General features: G+C 43.5%; 1 pseudogene; it reads left to right on the plus strand.

Moving 5' to 3' along the window:
• Positions 1–14,094, plus strand: part of LOC129132401 (F-BAR domain only protein 2-like) — a 194,243-nt pseudogene that overhangs the window by 21,516 nt on the left and 158,633 nt on the right.

A 14,094-nucleotide genomic window follows, 5' to 3' on the forward strand; every position in this document is an offset into this window, starting at 1 on the left:
AAATGGATATCTTGCCCTCGTGCTTAAGAGGAGCCATCTCCAGAGACTGAAAATTACTGCCTCCTTTACAATTCCGCTCTCAATTCCCCAGTCTCTAGCAAGGGATCCCAGCTGTCAGGCTTCATGACCTTCCAATTGCTGACTGTCAGCCCCATTATCCCAGAATTGAAGCAGCCAGGCAGAAGTCCACTCACCTGGCTGGCAGCTGTTATCTTGCTGCATGTCTCAAAGTTCTGATGAGGTCAGGGACTGAGTAACCAGTTTCCTGTTTGAATTGTCTCACTCCTTTCTTCAGTTTCTTTGTTGAAGGACCAGCTTTGTGATCAGACCCTACCTTTTCTCATTCTTTTCCTTCTTCTTCTTCCCATCTTCCTCCTCCTCCCCCTTTCTAATCAACCATATGGACCTCTCCTTGTCTACCTTTTCTTTTTCACTACTGCAGCAATTACTGTAGTTGCTGTGATTTGAGTCCCTGTCTCAGCTATAGTGTCCTGAAACGCAGTTTTGGTTCCTGCCTCAACTACAGTTCTCTCAGAGTACTGAGCTGTGGCTCCATAGGCACAGGCCAGGCCCCAGTACAGGGCAAGAAGCTGCTGGTATTCATTGGGGTAAGCAAGGCACCCTTTTATCAGTTTGTTAGGGTTCATTGCCTGTTCAGGTGTAAAGTCCCAGGTAATGGGAGGTGATAACTGCCCTAGGAAACATCTCAAATTCTTCCACACACACTGCCACCCAGGAACTGGATGCCTCAGGCTGCATTTCAGTATCCCCTCACTGAAGAGTCATCTCTTACACCAGGGCTACACTGCATTCCACAAACATTGTAATATGCCAACAATATTTATTAGTAGTATCAAATAAATCATGTAAGGGTTAACAAGGACCTCTGGAGCCTGCATAATAAAACCATCCACATCAGACCCAGGTAGGGAGAGGGAGATGTATTCCCTCATCTTTTTCACAAGACAGTTCCCACAGCACAAGACTGTCAATGCCAGGGCAAAGCACAGAACAATTGTCTGTATTAACATGTTCCCAAATTCAGCAAAATAAAGAGATAATTGGTGCAGCTGACAAACTCCGTGTCCTGCACAGGAGCTTGTTACTTGATAACTACTATTACTATAGCATGAAATATATATATATATATATATGTATATATATGTATATAACTGCCTTTGTCTCACCCTACATTGGATGCCATAAGGACTGTGGTAGGTTGACCTTGGCTGGATGCCAGGTGCCCACCAAGCCACTCTATTGCTCCTCTCCTCAGCTGGGGGAAGGAGAGAAAATATAGTGAATATAGTGAAAGGTTATAGGTCAAAATAAGGATGGGGAGATCACTCATCAGTTACAGTCACAGGCAAAACAGACTCTACTTGGGGAAATTAACTGAATTTATTACCAGTCAAATCAGAGCAGGATAACGAGAAGCAAAACAATTTCTAAAAACACCTTTTCCCCACTGGGCTTAACTTAATTCCTGATTCTCTTCCTTCTCCCTGCCAGCGGCACAGCGGGATAAGGAAAGCAGATTATAATTAGTTCATTATGTGTTGTTTCTGCTGCTGCTTCCTCCTCAGGGAGAGGATTCCTTCCCCTGCTTCAGTGTGGGGTCCCTCTCACTGGAGACAGTCCTCAATGAACTCCTTCCCATAGGCTGCAGGTTTTCACGAACTGCTCCAACATAGGTCACTTTCCATGGTGTGCAGTCCATCAGGAACAGGCTGCTCCAGCCTGAGTCCCCCATGGTGAAATAAATAGGGCAGGAAATCTTTCTCCTTTTAATGCCTTTATTAAAAATCAGCTCAGGTGGGAAGAATCGACGGATCGTGCTCACACCGCCGCTGCTTCCAGGAGGGGCACGGAGGAGGAGGAAAAGTGCAGCTTTGTCCGCTGGTCTGCAGGCAGAGCTGGGGCTTCCGCCCTGACGAGAGCACCAGGAGATTCCCCATTTTCTGGTTTGACATTCAAGGTCCTCTTTCCAGCTGACATCTTTTTAGGTTAGGATGAGGGGTAAAAAGGGTCTTAGCAGACACTGGATTTTGTTCTTCACATCTAGACATCACTTCGACCCCTCAATTCCATGTTGGCTCATTGTTTTTAGGGGTTTTTGCTAGGTTTGGTGAGGGGCTTCTTCATTTGCATGCCAGCCCCGATGTCATTTGCATGCCAACTCTGACGTCCCCTCCTCTTCACCGTCCCAGGTTCCATCCTCCAGGAAGCAGCAGGGTACCACTCGACAAAAAGGGGAATTTCCAACCATCAACAACTGTAGAGAGCTTTTTGGATAATTGGTTAGCTGAGAAAGGACATTTCGATGTGATACCGATAGATAAGGATAGGGGAAACAAGCTGGGAACTGAGCAACCAGTGTCCAATCACTGACAAAGGTCATAGTGACCTTCTCTGAAATGGGAAGACGGGGGAGAAAATCGCTTGCCAGAAAATGTAGTTATCTTAGGTAGAAAAGTTAGAAGAATGCAAACATAGAAGCAAAATAATTGTTAGAAGATAGAAGTAGGTGTGGTTGATCTAAGTGTGCTTTAACCAATAATGAGCTCAGCTTTTGCAATATGTATAAGCTTCATTAACACCAATATAAATATGGGTGAGCTTTCAATAAACTTCGGGATTTGCTATTCACGCATATGGTGTGTCGCATTTCTCCCGCCGTTCACGACAAACAACAGGTAGTTAAAGAAAACCTATTAGCAACAGGTGATTACCACAACAAATAGTTAGAACTCCACCCTGGCAGCAACTGGCTCAACCTGTGAACTCTGCAACCTTTAAAAAAATGGGCAACTTTTCTACTCATAACAATGGGGACACAAGTCCTGTGAGGAGCCTGCTTCAGTGCGGGCTTCCCACAGGGTCATGGCCACCTTCAGGCATCCACCTACTCTGGCATGAGTCTCCTCTGCAGGTGGATCTCTGCTCCTTCGTGAATTTCCACAGGCTGCAGGGACACAGCTGCTTCACCATGGTCTGCACCACAGGCTGCAGGGGAGTCTTTGCTCTGGTGCCTGGAGCACCTCCTCCCACTCCTTCTCCATTGACCTCGGTGTCTGCAGAGCTGTTCCTCTCACATATTATTACTCTGCTCTTTTCTGGATGAAATTACTTCTGAGGCATAACTTTTTTTTTTTCCTTCTTAAATGTTACCCCAGAGGCATTACTACCATCTTTTATTGGCTTGGCCTTGGCCAGTGGGGAGGGGTCTGTCTTGGAGACAGCTGACATTGGCTGTGTCAGACATGGGGGAAGCTTCCAGCAGCTTCTCACAGAAGCCACCCCTGTAGCCCCCCCACTACCAAAACCTTGACATGCAAACCTAATACTCCCTTGCAGCATCCTTCTGAACAAGTTGTCCAACTGTGGGATAAGCAGGTTCATGATGCACTGGGTGAAGAACTGGCTGAAGGGCAGGGTTCAAAGGGTTGCAGTGAATGATGCTACATCTGGCAGGTGACCAGTCACTAGCAGTGTTCCTCAGGGCTCAATTCTAGGGCCAGTTCTGTTCAGTATATTTATCAATGAGCTGCAGGCAGGAGTTGAATGCACCATTAGCAGGTTTGCTGATGATACCAAACTGGGAAATGCTGTTGACTCTTGAGGGACAAGAGGCCTTGCAGAGGGATCTGGATAGATTGGAGCATTGTGCTACGATTACTGGAATGAAATTTAACGAGTCAGAATGCCGGATTCTGCACCTGAGACAGAGAAATTCCAGGCACAAGTATAAATTGGGAGAGGAGAGGCTGGACAACAGCCCTGCAGAAAGGGATCTGGGGGTACTTGTGATGGTGTTCACAGGGGTTCTTGGATGAGGGAAGAGATGAGGATCTGACTCCATGTTTCAGAAGGCTTGATTTATTATTTTATGATATATATTACATTAAAACTATACTAAAAGAATAGAAGAAAGGATTTCATCAGAAGACTAGCTAAGAATAGAATAGGAAGGAATGATAACAAAGGTTTGTGGCTCCGCTCTCTGTCCGAGCCAGCTGGGCTGTGATTGGCCATTAATTACAAACATCCAACATGGGCCAATCAAAGATCCACCTGTTGCATTCCACAGCAGCAGATAATCAATGTTTACCTTTTGTTCCTGAGGCCTCTCAGCTTCTCAGGAGGAAAAATCCTAAGGAAAGGATTTTCCATAAAAGATGTCTTCGACAGGTACTGGTTGGCAGCAAGCTCAGTATGAGTCAGCAGTGAGCCCTGGCAGCCAAGAGGGCAAACTGTGTTCTTGGGTGCATCAAACACAAAAGAACCAGCCAGTCAAGAGGTGATTATCCCACTGTATTCAGTGCTGGTGTGGCCCCACCTTGAGTGCTGTGTGCAGTTCTCCGCCCCGCCATTTAAGAAGAATGTGAAGGTCCTTGAATGCATTCAGAGAGCAACCAAGCTGGTGAAAGGGCTGGAAGGAATGTCCTGTGAGGAGTAGCTGAGGACTCTGGGTTTGTCTAGTTTGAAGAAAAGGAGGCTGCAGGGTGACCTCATGGCTCTCTGCAGCTCCCTGAGGAGGGGAAGTGGAGAGGGAGGTGCTGAGCTCTTCTCCCTGGGATCCAGTGACAGTATGCGTGGTAATAGTTCACAGCTGTGCCAGGGGAAGTTCAGACTGGACCTAAGGAAGCATTTTTTTTTGCCGAGCGGGTGGTCAAACACAAATGGGCTTCTCCTAGAGAGGCGGTCAATGCCCCAAGCCTGTCAGTGTTTAAGAGGCATTTGGACAAAGCCGTTATTATCCTGCTGTAACTTTTCATCAGCCCTGAAGTGGTCAGGCATTTGAATTAGATGAGTGTTTTATGTTCCTTCCAATTGAATTGTTCTATTCTATTGTATCGGGGAGCCCAAAACTGGACACAGGACTCAGGTGTGGCCTCACCTCCCTCGACTTGGTGGCAACATTGTAACTTTTTCCAGTTTTCACAAAAGGAAGTAGTAGAGGAAACAGGTTATCTTTCCCTGTCTCTAATGATGTCTTCTCTTTTTCATGGAATCATTAAAGTTGGAAAAAACCTTTAAGATCATCAAGTCCAACCATCAACCTAGCACCACCATCATGTTCACCATGTTCTAAAATGCCATATCCACATATTTTTGAACACTTTCAGGGATGAGAACTCTACTATTTTCCTGGACAGCCTTTTCCAATGCTTTACAACCCTTTCAGTGAAAAAAAAATTCCTAATATCCAATCTAAACCTCCTCTGGTGGAACTTGAGTCTGTTTCCTCTCATCCTGTCACTTGTTACCTGGGAGAACAGACTGACCCCTGCTTTGCTACAACCTTTTTTCAGGTAGTCGTAGAGAGTGATAAGGTCCTCCTGAGTCTCCTTTTCTCTAGGCTGAGCCCACCAAGCTCCCTCAGCTTCTCCTCATCAGACTTGTGCTTCAGACCCTTCCCCAGCTCTGTTGCCTTCTCTGGACATGTTCCAGCACTTCATTGTCTTTCTTGCAGTGAGGGGCCCAAAACTGAACACAGTACTTGAGTGCCAAGTACAGGCGAAGAAACACTTCCCTAGTCCTGCTGGCTGCACTATTTCTGATGCAAGCCAGGATGCCACTGTCATTCTTGGACACCTGGTCACATGCTGGCTCATGTTCAGACATTGTCAATCATCACCCCCAGGTCCTTTTTTGCCAGGCAGTTTTCCAGCCACTCTTCCCCTAGCCTGTAGCACTGCAGGGGGTTGTTGTGACCCAAGTGCAGGACCTGGCACTTGGCCTTGTTGAAGCTCATACAATTGGCCTTGGCCCATTGATCCAGCCTGTCCAGATCCCTCTGTAGAGCCTTCCTACCCTCCAGCAGATCAACACTCCTGCCTGACTTGGTGTTACCTGTGAACTTACTGAGGGTACACTTGATCCCTTCCTCCAGGTCATCAAGGAAGATATTAAACAGGACTGGCCCTAATACTGAGCCCTGGGGAACACTACTAGAGACCAGCTGCCAACTGGATGTAGCACTATTCACCACCACTCTCCAGGCCTGGCCCTCCAGCCAGTTTTTTACAGAGCTGAGATTACACCTGTCCACACCATAAGCAGCCAATTTCTCCAGGAGAATACTGTGGGAAACAGTGTCAAAGGCTTTACTGAAGTCCAGGCAGACAACATTCACAGTTTTTCTCTCATCCTCTAAGTGGGTCACCTGGTCATAGAAGGCAATCAGGTTGGTCAAGCAGGACCTGCCTTTCGTAAACCCATGCTGGCTGGGCCTCATTCCATGGTTGTTCTGAACGTGCCGTATGATGGCAGTCAAGATGGTCTGCTCCATGACCTTCCCTGACATCAAGGTCAGGTTGACAGGCCAGTACTTCCCTGGATCCTCTTTCTGAAACTCCTTATAGATTGACATCATGTCACAGTAGAGACGGAAAAGATACTTATTTCTTCATATGCAATAGCCAATCTTTATTCTTCATAGCTCATATTTATATGGTTTTCTAAAGGCATCGTATTTAATTCTAATTGGTTAGTAACTTATGGCAATTCAGTTCATTGGTTAGTAGTTGCTAGTATATGTGTCCATGGAAAACTTTCCTCTCTAACGATGTTTACATTCTTGTCTCCTAAATAGAAGATGTTTCACGGGGGTAAAGTCTTTCTTCTCACAGGTGCAGATTCCTTTCTCACAGGAACTTACCAGGCTAGCTGTCAGCTATGCTTAGTTGAAGTAGCAGGCCTGAGCCATGATTTTACAAGGGTAACAAGGCTCTTATTTTATAAGGCTTTACCTATATGCAACAATTGCTAATTCACAGTCACCTGGAACCTCCCTGGTTGACCAGGACTGAATGATTGACTAAATGATTGAAAGTGACTTGGTGAGCTCTTCTGCCAACTCCCTCAGTACCCCTGAGTGGATCCCATCTGGCTCCATAGACTTGTGGGTGTCTAAGTGGCACAACAGGTCACTGACCATTCTCTCCTGGATTATGGGTGCTTCACTCACCTCCCCGTCTCTGACTTCCAGCTCAGGGGGTGAGTACTGTCCTGGTTTAGGGCAAATTTTGGCAGGAAACCTCTGAAGGGGTTTCCTCTAAAAAGCAGATTTCAGCAGTCCCTCCCTCAAACAGTTTGAGAGAAAAATCTCCTTGGAGAAAAGTGGAAAAGACTGTTTATTTAACAAGCAAAGTACTCGCAAACATGAAAACATGAATAATATTGAACCATAAAACCTCTCATTGCTCTAAAGAGATGGTAGATTCAGAGAGAGTACTTTTTGTGGATGTGTCTTGGCTCAGCTCTTTCTCAGTCCCTCCAGGGCTCGGGTCTCTCTCTGGGGCTTGGATTCGATGTCCCAGCTGCAATGCAGCTTGGGGGCCCCCCGGGTGATAGTCCTGGTGTTCCTGGACTGAACAATAGCTGAACAGTTAAAAAAAACCTTCTGGCCTCAGCTAGGTAGAAAAAACTAACTAAAAGCAAAGGAGAGCTCTCTCCCGCTGTCCGTGCTGCAGACATCACAGTCCATGTGAAAAAAATTCCGGGGGAGTATAATGAAGCTTCTGCAGACAAACTGCTGCTTCTCCCCCCCCCACCCCCACCCCCCCCTTTGCCCTCTCTGTCTCTCTGGGCCTAGCTTAAAGCTACAGGACCCATTTCTGGGCAAGAGAACAGAGGATGGGGATACCATCATCATAAAGTCACCCTAGGACAAGTACCCTGAGGACAACTGATCTTTGTATTAAAGACTGAGGCAAAGAAGACATTAAGTACCTTGGCCTTTTCTTCATCCTTTGTCACTGTGTTTCTCCCCACATCCAACAAAGGATGGAGACTCTTCTTGGCCCTCCTTTTGTTGCTGATGTATTTGTAGAAACACTTTTTATGTCTAAGGTGGCAGTTCTGCTGGCCCCCCTCCTTGCTTCTCTGAGAATTGAAAACTCTTTGATTCATCTTGATTTCCTGGTTGATGTTTCTCCATGTGAACAAGTGATAACATGGTTCTATTAGTCATGATTTTCCTTTTTTTTTTTTCTCTCGAAAATTACAGAATATAACTATATCTTTTCTGAGTACATTTTTTTAAAATAATTTGAAAATCATTGATAGTGGTCAGCTTTATAAGTAATCACAAGTGAAAATTAGTTTCCATTTTCCCTGAGGGACACATGAAATTTTTTAAAAAGAGGTGAGTATTTAAGAATAGTTCAGACCCTAGGTTCTGAGGCAGAGTCGATTTATTTCAGCTTGAGCTGGTGCCTCAAGAGAAGGACCCTGACAAAGAAATTCTTTACACCTTCATAGTCTGTGGCCCCAGTCTTCACATGCCCTGCACACTCCTCTTGGTCCAATGGCAATTTATTGTCTGGGGGTCTTCTAGAACTTCATTGGATTCTTTCTCCATGTCCATGTGGCCAGGCCATTAAACTGCTCTTATCTTCCAGCTTGGGCCAACCTTGAGGCCCTCCAGGGTCTCAACTCCTATCTGAAGGCATCCAGTCTTTCTTTGTTTCCTCCCCTGCATAGCCATTCATGCTGACAGAGTTCATTTAGAGTTCACCTATGCCAAGCTTTGAGCAGGGCCCACTTGTGCTAAGCTGTGAGAAAGTTACAATTAAACCATAGAATCACAGAATCTTAGAACATGCTGAGTTGGAAGGGACCCACAAGGATCATCAATTCCAACTCCTGGCCCTGCACAGGACACCCCAAAAATCAGACAATGTGCCTGAGAGTATTTTCTAAATGCTTCTTGAACTCTGGCAGACAGTGCTGTGGCCACTTCCCTAGGGAGTCTGTTTCAGTGCTCAACCACCCTCTGGGTGAAGGACCTTTTCCTAATATCCAACATAAACCTCCTCTCATTCAGCTTCATGCTGTTTCCTCAAGTCCTGTCACTTGTCACAGAGCGATCAGTGCCTGCCCTTTCATTTCCCCTTGTGAGGAAGTTGTAGACTGCAATGTCTCCCCTCAGTCTCCTCCAGGCAGAACAGACCAAGTGACCTCAGCTGCTCCCCATACAGCTTCCCCTCCAGACTCTTCACCATTCTTGGGGCCCTCCTTTGGATGCGCTCTAATAGTTTAAATGTCTTTCTTATATGGTAATGCCACTTAAACCTATACAATTAGTTTCTAATATTTTTAATATTGTATAAGTAAATTTATTTCAATCCCCAGTGGTGAGGAAAGCAATTCAGAACTAGAACAAATGATAAATACCTTATTGATGTCATTAACAATTCATAAATATTTCTGAGTTACAGCTGATGGGAATTTTCAATGAGATAAAATAGGCACGTTGAACACAAGCTACAAAAAGGCTGATGTTCTAGGCAAACAGTTTTTATTTTAATTTGTGGAAATAGCAAGATTATAAAAATTTTGAAAAACTTCTTCTTGTGTTTGCTATGCTGTAGACTCTGAAAATCACTTTTTCTCTACCAAAAACAATCATTGAGTTTTGTTGTCCCTGTAATATTGAGATTCTCCTGTATTTCTTTTTGTCTTTTAGGAATATTAAGTCCACAAAAAGAACATTTTGATTCATTAGCAACAAATAATGAAACAAAAAAATTACAAAACCAAAAAGGACTATTATAAACAACTCTGATCTGCATAAATTTGGTCATCAGTATGTTCTGCATTAACTTCACTTTCAAATATCTCTTAAAATTTCCATTGACAGAACACCTATACTTTTGAATATCTTTTCCCTTATATTTTTTCCTTCACTTCTAAGAGAACTGTACTGCCTTGTGTTTTTTACCATTACCTCTTTCAGAATTTCCCTAATAAATGTTTGCTCTGTATTCCAGCCCTGTTCTCTTCCTGCTTTTCTGGTGCAGATCTAAGTATTTGACATGAGCTATTTAGTTAACTCTGGTAATACAAAATTTTAAATATTTATTTCAAAATAAGTATAACAGTCATTACAGATAAGAGGAAGGTATTTAAATGAGGCAATTGCTTTGTTACCTTTTTATGTGGTTTACATATAGCTTTAAATAGGAATCTAATGGCTTGAATCAGTTATTTAGTGGTGAAATTTTGTTATGAAATTTCACTGTTTTGATATGCCCCTGAACATTTTTGTAGATCATCCTAGGCTTTCTGTTAATAGTGACTTTAAAAGTCTTGGATCAGGTTGGATGTGTGACATTTGATACTTTTTTTTTTACTAATCTATAGGCAGCAGTTAAATTGAAAAAAGCTACAGATACCTATAAACTGTATGTGGAGAAATATGTGGCAGTTAAATCTGCTTTTGAACAGAAGATGACAGAAACCGCACAGGTAAGTGTTATATTAAATTACTTTAGAATAAATTAATCTCCTCTATTTTACTTCTCTGATGATATCTGAAATTAAAGCTTTTGAAAAATTGGTTCAAGATAGAATGATCTCCATTGGAAATTGATACGAACAATAATGTCAGAAGTAATATGTTTGAAGGGCAAACATTGATCATGTATGTTGTGATGAGTGTCCTTGAATGACACAGTTGAACACTAGCACTCTGAAAGACTTTTTTATGAAGAAAACTTTTGAAAGTATTGTAGATACATTGAGATCATGTGGGAAATCTTGTGAATTGCTGGAGAGATAAATTCATTCATAGGAGTTTAAAAACTGAGATCCATCATGTTTTCATTATCATTCTGGCAAAACACTTCAGTAACAGCTTGTGAAAATGATTTTCCAGGGTTTATGTGAGGTGGTCAAAAGCACATATACTCAAATTTTTGTTTTGTTTTTCTTAAAGCTGTTTTAATCTGTATTTCAGAGGATATAAAGTTCTCTGTATGATTTCATGTCCTGCTGCTTGTTATGTTTTAAAATTTCTTTTTCAGATTTGTTGATTACCTTGCTCTGGAAGTTACTGAACCCTCACTGAAATAGATCCTGTGAATGCTTCTGATTCACTTCAGAGCAAATTCAGTCAGGTTGATTTAAATCTTTATTTAGTCTCAAAAATGCTGTATGCTATCTATTCCTTACCTAACAAGAAAGAGATTGTGTTTATAGCAGTTGACGCACTGCTCTCTAAAACAATAAGATAAAAACCACCAAATATTACTTTAATAGATTGGCCTTGCTAAAATTGCACTTCAAACTTTTCTATAACAAGCAAGAAAGCTGTGAGTAATGAACAGGAGTTTTTGTTTAGAACTGACAGGAGATAAACATGAAGAGTATTTGAAATAGAATTTATTGTCAGTGAAGGAAAATTTAGGGTATTTCAGCTAGAAAATTAGCTGGGCTTTTCATAATATCTTTAAAATTAATTTGAATAATTCTCTACAACAAAATAATGAAAAAAGTAGCAGGTTCTTTTGTATCCAGGGACTGAATATGAAGGTGCTTTTTGTTCAGCTTTATTTCTGTTATTAGGTAGGCATGAGTTATTTAAAACAGGCTGAGGTGTAGAGAAAAGAAATCTTTTTACTGTACCAGATCTTACAGATGGAAAAATGTGGCCATACTTTTGGGCTGTTTTGTTTTGCAATACAGAAATGATATAAATTTATGTCTCACTGCAAACCACACTTGCATAAATAATCTTAGTTCATTAACTTCAACAACCCTTTTACTCATAATTTAAATTTTCACTTAATATGATAACGGACACATGGAAACTGAATACCTTCCACAGCTATCCATATTGGAAATGAAAACTGGAATTCTACCAGTCTAAGTCCTGGCTGTGAACTCTGTTTTAAGTATAATGGTGTACCTGCATCTACAGTTTGGTTGCAGGGGAGCTACTTTAAAGATGATGCAAAAATAACACTTGTGAATATCATAGAATGGCCTGGGTTGGAAAGGACCTTAAAGATCATCTAGTTCCAACCCCTCGCCGTTAGCAAAAACACCTTGCACAGATCAGGTTGTTCAGAGCCCTGTCCAGCTGGGCCTTGAACACTTCCAGGGATGAGGCATCCACAGCTTCTCTGAGCAACCTGTGCCAGTGCCTCACCACCCTCAGAGTAAAGAATTTTTTCCTAATATCTAATCGAAACCTACTGTCCCTCAGTTTGAAACCATTCCCCTTTGTCCTGTCACTACGTGCTCTTATAAAAAGTCTCTCTCCATCTTTCTTGAAGGCTCCCTTCAGGTACTGAAAGGCCACAATTAGGTCACCCTGAAGCCTTCTCTTCTCCAGGCTGAACAAACCCAACTCCCTCAGCCTTTTCTCATAGGAAAGGTGATCCATCCCTCTAATCATCTTGGTGGCCTCCTCTGGACTCCTTCCCACAGGTCCATGTCCTGCCTGTGCTGTGGCTCCCAGAGCTGGATGCAGTACTCCAGGTGGGGTCTCAGAAGAGCAGAGGGGCAGAAACCCCTCACTTGACCTGCTGACCAGGATGCTTTTGATGCAGCTCAGGATACAATTGGCTTTCTAGGCTGCAAGCACATATTATCATCTTGTGTCCAGCCTCTCATCCACCAGCACCAAGTCCTTCTTGGCAGGACTGCTCTTGATCCATTCATCCCCCAGCCTGCATGACACCAGGGGTTGCCCCAACCCAGGTGCAGCACTTGGTCTTGTAGAACCTCATGAGGTTTCTGTAGGTCCAGTTCTTGAGCTTGTCCAGGTCCCTCTGGATGGCATCCTGTCCTTCAGGTGTGTCAGTTGCACCACTTAGCTTGGTGTCATCTGCAAACTTGATGAGGGTGCATTCAGTCCCACTATGTCACTGATGAAGACACTGAATAGCCCTAGCCCTAATATGGGCCCCTGAGGGACACCACTTGTCACTGATGTCCGTTGGGACTCTGAGCCATTGACCACTTCCCTTGATTCATAGAAAAACTCCACAACTCGTAAAAGTTGTAAAGTAGGTATGCATTTATTCAGTGCTAGGCACATGTGGGATCACTCTGCAAAGGCATGTGCACCTCCCGAGAATTCAACCCCTCTTTTATCCGCTAAAATGCTGCATATGCATTAAGTTTTGCAATAAGTCCGTGCATATTCATCTCCTAACCCAGTCCAGCCCTGCTTCATATTAAAATTAGCTTATCAGTCCTTCTGGGCTTGTGCAGAGCTCTCTGGTGGTTGCACAGGAGGAAGTAAATGGTCTTCCTCAGGGATGAACTTTTTTACCCCGTTCTTCTATGCACATTTTGGTCTCTTGGCTGTAGCCCAACCTTAGTGCTGGTTTGCACAGGTTTCAGGGTCCAAGGAGCCTCTCTTATGTCCCTCCAGCTTGGAAGTTCACATTCCTTTCACCTTGATTGGGGTAAAAGACTGTCCTTATTAGGGCCTTGCATTCCTTTGTTCATCTTCACAAGCCTTTCTGAGCACAGCAAGTTACAGGCTAAGGAAGTTAAACAGCACACTTCATCTAAAACAGCTTTCCTAAATCCGAAATTAATTTCTACTCTAAGTTAATTTCTGACCCCCATGTCTCACCCTCTGGATGCAACCATCCAACCACTTTCTTATCCGTCTAACAGTCTACCTTTTGAATTCATCCCTCTCCAATTTAGCGAGAATAATGTTGTGGGGGACTGTGTCCAAGGTTTGACAGAAGTCCAGATAAATGACATCTGCAGTCCTTCCCTTGTTCCCTGACGTAGTCGCTCCATCATAGAAGGCCACAGGTTGGTGTGGCAGGTTTTGCCCTTGGTGAAACTGTGCTGGCTGTCCTGCATCACCTCCCCTTCCTCCATATGCCTTAGCAGAGCTTCTAGGAGGATCTGTTCCATGGTCTTCCCAGGCATAGAGGTGACGCTGATGGGTCAGTAGTTCCCAGGATCTTCCTTTCAACCCTTTTTAAAGATGGGTACAATGTTTCCCCTTCTACAGTCACCTGGGACTTTACCTGACTGCCATGGCTTTTCAGATATCATGGAGAGTGACTTGGCAACTACATCAGCCAATTTCCTTAGGACTCTGGGATGCATCTCATTGTGTCTCATATACTTATGTACGTTCAGGTTCCTCAGGTGGTCATAAACCTGAACTTCACTTACAGTGGTAGGGACTTGGTTTCCCCAGTCCCCATCCTGCTATGCATCCACTTGAGAAGTGTGGGAAGAGAGGTTACCATCGAAGACTAAGAAAAAAAGTTGTTGAGCATCTCCGTCTTTTCCTCATCTTTTGGTGCCAGTTCACTGTAGTGG

Source organism: Agelaius phoeniceus, chromosome W (genome assembly GCF_051311805.1).
Source record: "Agelaius phoeniceus isolate bAgePho1 chromosome W, bAgePho1.hap1, whole genome shotgun sequence".
Lineage (NCBI taxonomy): Eukaryota > Metazoa > Chordata > Aves > Passeriformes > Icteridae > Agelaius > Agelaius phoeniceus.